The sequence below is a fragment of the Echinops telfairi genome, unplaced genomic scaffold, assembly GCF_000313985.2.
Source record: "Echinops telfairi isolate 266 unplaced genomic scaffold, ASM31398v2 ScPeMD7_25;HRSCAF=90, whole genome shotgun sequence".
NCBI lineage: Eukaryota > Metazoa > Chordata > Mammalia > Afrosoricida > Tenrecidae > Echinops > Echinops telfairi.
This window is the reverse complement of record NW_022103922.1, coordinates 32,205,920-32,213,175: the sequence shown is the minus strand read 5'-3', so window position 1 is coordinate 32,213,175 and position 7,256 is coordinate 32,205,920. Positions and strand designations below refer to the sequence as shown.

The window sequence follows — 7,256 nt, the reverse complement described above, 5'->3', positions numbered from 1 at the left end:
TTTGACACCTCTGACACCCCTGGCGTAGGAAAATCGCTGCAGCCTCAGAGCAGGGTTCCTGGCATCACCAAGGATGAGGCTCCCAAACTCAGTCCCAATGCCAGCTCCAGAGCCTGCCACTCCAACTGTGGCAGCCCCGGCCCCAATGAACTTGGCAGCTGTGTCAATGTCCCTTGAGACGGTGCTGGTTTGGAAGCTGTGACTGGGGATCAGTGAGGTCAGGGAACGTGGGGCTGTTGAGCTGCTGACGTGCTGTCAGTGCTCTGGCAGTTTCTGCACCAATACAGACAGTGGTTGGCTCAGCAGCTGGGAGGTGCTCCTGACCAGGGAAGGGGTGGAGAGGAATTTGGCACAGGCGTGCATTTTTAGGGGAAGAGGGGCAGTGGCATGCGAGCTGTTCCTAGTGCAGAGAAAACAGAGAGGGGAGGGGGCGGGGGAGTCCATGGTACTTTTAAGGTTCTTTGCCAGCACCGTGATTCAAAGGCCTTGATTCTTCTGCTGTCGTCCTTCTTCATGCTAACTTTCGAGTACATATGAGGTGACTGAAAAACACGCCTCGGTCAGGCGCACCTCAGTCCTCAAAGTAATAGCCTTGCTCTTCAACACTTTTTAAAACTGGCTTTTGTGCAGATTTGCCAAATGCCATGAGTCGTTTGATTTCTCGAGAGCTGCTTCCATGCACATTGATTGTGACACCAAGCAAAATGAAATCCTTGTTAAGAACATTCAATAATTCGAGGCACATAGGTGAATCGTGCAATGTCTGGTCAGAGTTTGTGCCCAGTCAAAGATGATTGTAAACATTATACTCCCGTGCACAGATGCTGCTCTATCCTCAACCACGTAGTATTTGTGTGGTTCTTTCCTGATAGGAAGCACCCGCCCTAGGGATGCCCTCACTGGAGTCTTCAGCAGCTCACACCTCCACCAAAGGTTTCAAGGTTGAAACGTGATTCCTCCTGGAAAGAGGGCCTCTTCGAGGCAGGCAAAGCCACAGATGCTGCATCTTCCTTCCGGGGACCCAGGAGACGTCGTTTACCATTTCAGTTGTCTTGGTCCTTATTTTAAAACTCACTAACAGGTTTCCATTAAGCTAAATTGAAACTAAATACCTCACCAGCTTGCAGTTTCCGTTTCTAAAAGGGTAAAAAGCTCTCAGTCCCCAAGGAACGGTAATTCACGAACAAATCTTCCTTCAGCTACACTACACGTAGTTCAAATCTGCATCTAAAGCACACAGAAGGCACTCAATACGTGTTTCTAGTTACAAGAGACCTCACCATTTTGAAATGGTGCTATGCAGAGAAACGAGCCCAATCATACAAACTTCCGTTGGGTCAACTGGCAATGTTGCTATCGCTGTTAGGTGCCATCAAATAGGTTCTGACTCAGAGCAACCCTGTGTACTGCAGAGTGAAGCACTGCCAAGTTCAGCACTATCCCTACAATTATTGCTATGTTTGAGGCCACTGCTGCAGCCATTGGGTCAATCTATCTCATTGATGGTCTTCCTCCTATTGAAATTTAAAATGCATATACATACTCCTCAATTCAGCAACTCCACTTCCATTTTTCCTATGAAAATACACAGTGTAGATAGGTGGGATAAACAATCTGGAGAAGAAAACAATGGGACCAACGGTTCTGGGGGGACATGGGAGGGGGGAGACAGGGGAAAGGAAGTGGTGTTAACATACCCAGGGATGAGGGAACAACAAGTGATCCAAAATCGGTGGTCAGGAGGGTGTAGGAGGCCATGTAGGGCTTGATCAAGGTCAATGTAACCGAGACGAATTATTGAAACCCAAATGAAGACTGAGCATGATAGTGGGACAAGAGGAAAGGAAAAGGAAACAGAGGAAATAACTATAAGGCAAAGGGCATTTATAGAGGTCTAAATACAGGCATGTACATGTGTAAATATGTTTATATATGATGATGGGGAAATAGATCTATGTGCATATATTTATAGGTTTAGTATTAAGGTAACAGATGGACATTGGGCCTCCACTCAAGTACTCCCTGAATGCAAGAACACTTTGTTCAATTAAACTGGCATTCCATGATGCTCACCTTCCTGACACGATCACTGAAGACAAATGGGTGCATAAGCAAACTGTGGTGAAGAAAGCTGATGGTGCCCAGCTATCAAGAGATATAGTATCTGGGGTCTTAAAGGCTTGAAGCTAAACAAGCGGCCATCTAGCTGAGAAGCAACAAAACCCACATGGAAGAAGCACACCAGCCTGTGTAATCACGAGGTGTCAATGCTACGAGGTATCAGGCATCAAAAGAACAAAACATCATATCATTGTGAATGAGGGGGAGTGCAGAGTGGAGACCCAAAGTCCGTCTGTAGGCAACTGGACATACCCTTATAGAAGGGTCGTGGGGAGGAGGCTAACCAGTCAGGGTGCAGTATAGCACCGATGAAACATACAACTTTCCTCTAGTTCTTTAATGCTTCCTCCCCCCGACTATCATGATCCCAATTCTACCTTATAAACCTGGCTATACCAGAGGATGTACACTGGTACAGATAAGAGTTGGAAACACAGGGAATCCAGGACAGATGAACCCCTCAGGGGTGGCAATACTGGGTGGAGGGAAGATGGGGTAGAAAGGGGGAACTGATCACAAGGATCTACATATAATCCCCTCCCTGGGGGATGGACAACAGAAGAGGGTGAAGGGAGATGTCGGACAGTGTAACACATGGCAAAATAATAAATTATCAAGGGTTCGTGAGGGAAGGGTGGTGGGGAGAGAGGGAGAAAATGAGAAGCTGATACCAAGGGCTCAAACAGAAAGCAGATGTTTTGAGAATGATGATGGCAACAAATGTACAAATGTGCTTGACACAATGGATGTATGTATGGATTGTGATAAGAATTGTACAAGCCCCCAATAAAATATTTTTAAGGAAATGCACAGTGCATAAGACATGTGCAAAATTGTTTGCTGAGCTACAATTTCTAACATTTCCTCACACTGGAAAAATAATCCAAATATTCATTGAGAAAGGCCTACAAAATCAATCATGGTATAGCCATTCAATGGAATGCTATGCATGCTTTCAGAAGAATGGGATAGACCATTATGTATTAGTACATCAGGTACATTGTTAGATAAGAAAGCCAGCTACAATGGATGACCCACCTGGTGACTTTAAGAATATGTGTGTATTTGGATCTAAGAGTGTTGAGAGTGGTTTTGTGGGGAGAGGGCCAATGCTGTAAACTTATCACCATGGTTTTGATATTTGTAATGTGAATGTGTAATGTTTTTTAAAGTTTAAAATATGATGAGAAACTCCAAAACTCATTGCTACCAGAGTCAATTCTGATCCAAACTGGCCCTTTGGATTTCCATGACTTTAAAGTTTTATGAGATCAGCAACCTCACCTTTCTCTCAGGGAGCAGCTGGTGGGTTCAAACCATTGACCTTGTAGTTAGCAGCCCAACCGACAAGAACTCCTTTACAATGTAACTACAAATTAGAGCATGAACAGTGCCAATTAGAGTTGGCCTGTTGCTCACAAGGCAGAAGGGATAAAAGACCAACCCCATCCTTCCCCAGATGGGAAGCCTAGGAGAACACATGCTAACTCTATGCAGCCTTTTCCAGATAAGACTAGTACTGGTGCTCTAGAGAAAACCTTGGCTGTGACAATCCATCTCGTCGACACATGACTCTGTCATGACTATATTTGAGCCCAGCAGCAAGAGTCTTGGTTTCTATGCCTCATTCTCTTACCTATAAAGTGTAAAAACTAGCAGTGCTCTCTTCTTAGCATTGTTGTGAGGATAAAATGAAATAATGCATGACTAGCACCTCATCCGCAGCCAAGAGCACAGTAAGCCCACAAGGAACAGGGGGCTTTGTGTTGTAATTATTTTATTATCCCCTCTTAGTCTGCCCTGCAATGCAACTGAGCCCCACTTCCAGGGCAATTTATGAGTAGTTGAAAGGTGTGTTCCCGAGGTCCCAAAAAATCCCTTTTGGAATGGAGCCTGGAAATTTCAGAGCGTCACAGCAGAGGAATGACAGTAACAATACCCTCCATTTATATAGCAGCATTCTGTTTACTAAACACGTTTGAGGACATCATTTCATTTGACCCTTGTAACTGTCTTTTGTGGTACAAAGTCTAAATACAGTGTATGGTGCAGTGATTTGGGGAGGTTAAAGGAATGGGAGGAATGGAGCCTTGTAAGAGTTACTGAAGCAGCTCGACTCTGAGGAGGAGCAGGGAGCTTAGAGACTGCAGCTGCCTGGTTGTGTGATCATGAACAAGGTACAGTATTAGGTTTTAAGGGTTTTGGAGTGTCAGCGCTTACATTTGGGCCTTTGATCTATTTTCAGCTAATTTTTGTATATGATATGAGATAAATGTTAACTTGATACTTTTGCATATGGATGTTGTTGAGCCAGCACCATTAGCTGAAGAGATCATTACCCCCTCATAGTGAGTGGTCCTGGCACCTTGGTCACAAATAAATTGATACAGTTGTATGTATAGTTTCTCTGGGCTCTCAATTCTATCCCATTGGTCTATACAGTTATTCTTACTCTGGTAATGTAATGCTTTGATTAGTGTGGGTTTATAGTAAATTTGGAAATCAGAAAGTGTGAGTCCTCCTCATTATTCCCCCCCCACCCACCCCCGAGATTGTTTTGACTATTTAGTGTCCCTTGAAATCCCACAGGAATTTTAGGATTGGATTTTCCAATTTTGAAAAAAAAAAAAAAAGGTAGTTGAGACTTTGATAGGGATTATATCAAAGTTGCTTTGGGGGATATTGCCACCTTGACAATATTAAGTCTTCCAATCCACAAACACAGGATGCCTTTCCATTTATTTAAGCTTTCTTGAATTTCTTTCAGTAGTTTTACAGTTTTCAGTGTACAAATCTTATACTACCTTATTCCTAAGCATGTTGTTCTTTTTTATGCTATTATAAATGGAATTATCTTCTTAGCTTCTTTTTAGATGGCTCATCATTAGTGTATAGAAATAAAATTCATTTTTTAAAAAAATTCATTTTTGCATGTTGCTCTTATATCCTGCAACCTTGCTGAATCAAATTATTATTTCTAGCTTTTTTTTTGTATGGATTCTCTGGGATTTCCTATATATATCATCAGCAGTAGAGATACCTTTTTTTTTACTTTTTTTTTCTTTCTAATCCTAAAATATCCTTTCTTTCTTTTCCCTGCTTACTTATTCTGGTAAGAACTTCCAATACAAGCTTGAGTACACAGTGAAAGCAGGCATCCTTCTCTTGTTGCTAACTGTAGGGGGAAAGTGTTCAGTAAGCATGATGTTAGCTTGAGTTTTTGATAAATGACCTTTTTGTTCCTTTCTGTTCCTAATGTGTTGAATTTTTTTTAATCAAATGACTAGTTGGTTTTGTCAAATGTTTTTCTTTGCATCATGTAGATCATAAGTTCCCACACGTATCTGATCTACTGCCCCTTTTCAGAAAAATAGTTACTTAGTGCCTCCCTGGTAATTAAAGAGGTTGGTACTATAGTTTATAATCCAGGACAAAGTGTAGGTATCTGCTTTTGCAGCCCTCCTGCACCGGTCCAGGAGCCCTGCTGGTTTAGTGATTAAGCTTTGAGGTGTGATCCACAAGGTTGGCTGTTTGAAACGACCAGCAGCTCCTCAGGAGAAAGATGAGGCTTTCTACTCCCATAAAGATTTGTAGTCTTGTAAATATAGGACAGAGTTGCTATGAGTCAGAATGAATTTGATGGTAGTGAGTTTTTTTATTTCTTGTAGTGAAGGTTTGCTGATAACAAGTTCTCTCAGCTGTAGTTTATCTGAAAATATCATTATTCATTTTCCTAAAAAAAGTGTTTTTGGAGATATAATTCACATACTATACAATTCAATAGTTCAGTCATATAATCATATTAAGAGTTGTGCAATCATCACCATAATAGACTTTAGAACATTTTCTTCTTTATTGTATTCATTGTTGTTGACTTCCATTTCATCCCAACCATGCCCCTAGGAAATTTTTGATCCATTTGCTGTCCAGTTATAGATTTACCTATCCTGTATTCCCTATACAGAAAATCATACAAAGGAAAGACAAAGACAAAAATAGACCCAACAACAATGACCAAATAAAACTGAGAAAAACCTCAACAGAAGAGAAAACAGATGGAAAGGAGATGAGCCAGTCAGAGTGCAGTGTAGCACCTATGAAACATACAACTTTTCTCCACTTCTTTAATGCTTCCCCCCACACGCACATTATATGATCCCAATTCTACCTTACAAATCCAGCTAAACCAGAGGATGTACATTGGTACAGATAGGAACTGGAAACACAGGGAATCCAGGACAGATAAACCCCTCAAGACCAATAATGAGAGTAGCGATACCAGGAGGGTAAGGGGAAGGTGGGGGAGAAAGGAGGAACTAATCACAATGATCTACGTATAACCCCTTCCCTGAGAGACGGACAACAGAAAAGTGGGTGAAGGGAGACGTCGGACAGTGTAACACATGAAAAAAAAAATTATCAAGGGTTCATGAGGGAGGGAGGGTGGTGGAGGGAGGGGAAAAATGAGCTGATACCAAGGGCTCAAGTAGAAAGAAAATGTTTTGAGAATGATAATGGCAACAAATATACAAATGTGTTTGACACAATGGGTGTATGTATGGATTGTGATAAGAGTTGTACAAGCCCCACCCAAATGATTTTTTTAAAAAGAAGAAAAGAAAGCAGAAAATATTTTAAAACAGTAACCAAAAAATACCCCCCCAACTGTAACAAATTAAAAATGAGTGAAAGGGGAGATCAAATAATGTGTTACATTTTAGCCTTACTACATCTGCCCAAATTCACTTTCCAAGGCTCTCTGTCTGAGACAGAGGCTGTTCACATTCCTGGACTAGGGTCAGAGGGGATTCATTGGAGACTTGATTTGAGGCATGCTTTTTGCTGAATCTATAATTTGGGGGTGGTAGCAATTTTCCTTCAGTGTTTTAAATGTGACATTCAATTGCCTCTGGCCTCCATTGTTTCTGATGAAAAGTCAGTCATAAATCATAGAATTGCTACTTTGTATGCAATGTATTGTTTTCCTCTGGCAACTTCTAAATGTTACTTTTATCTTTGGTGTTCAGTAGTGCAACTATGAAGGGCCTCAGTGTGGTTTTCCTATGTGTTTACCCAGCCTGGGGCTCACTAAGCTTCTGATAATACTCTATGTTTTCTACCACATTTAGGAACAT

General features: G+C 41.7%; 1 protein-coding gene and 1 pseudogene across 1 annotated transcript in view; both read right to left on the bottom strand.

Annotated features, from left to right (window-relative positions):
* Positions 1–363, bottom strand: part of LOC115869390 — a 2,549-nt pseudogene extending 2,186 nt beyond the window's left edge.
* DNAI1 (dynein axonemal intermediate chain 1) overlaps positions 1–7,256 on the bottom strand; it is a 66,860-nt gene that overhangs the window by 45,105 nt on the left and 14,499 nt on the right. The gene's annotated exons all lie outside the window — the stretch shown is intronic.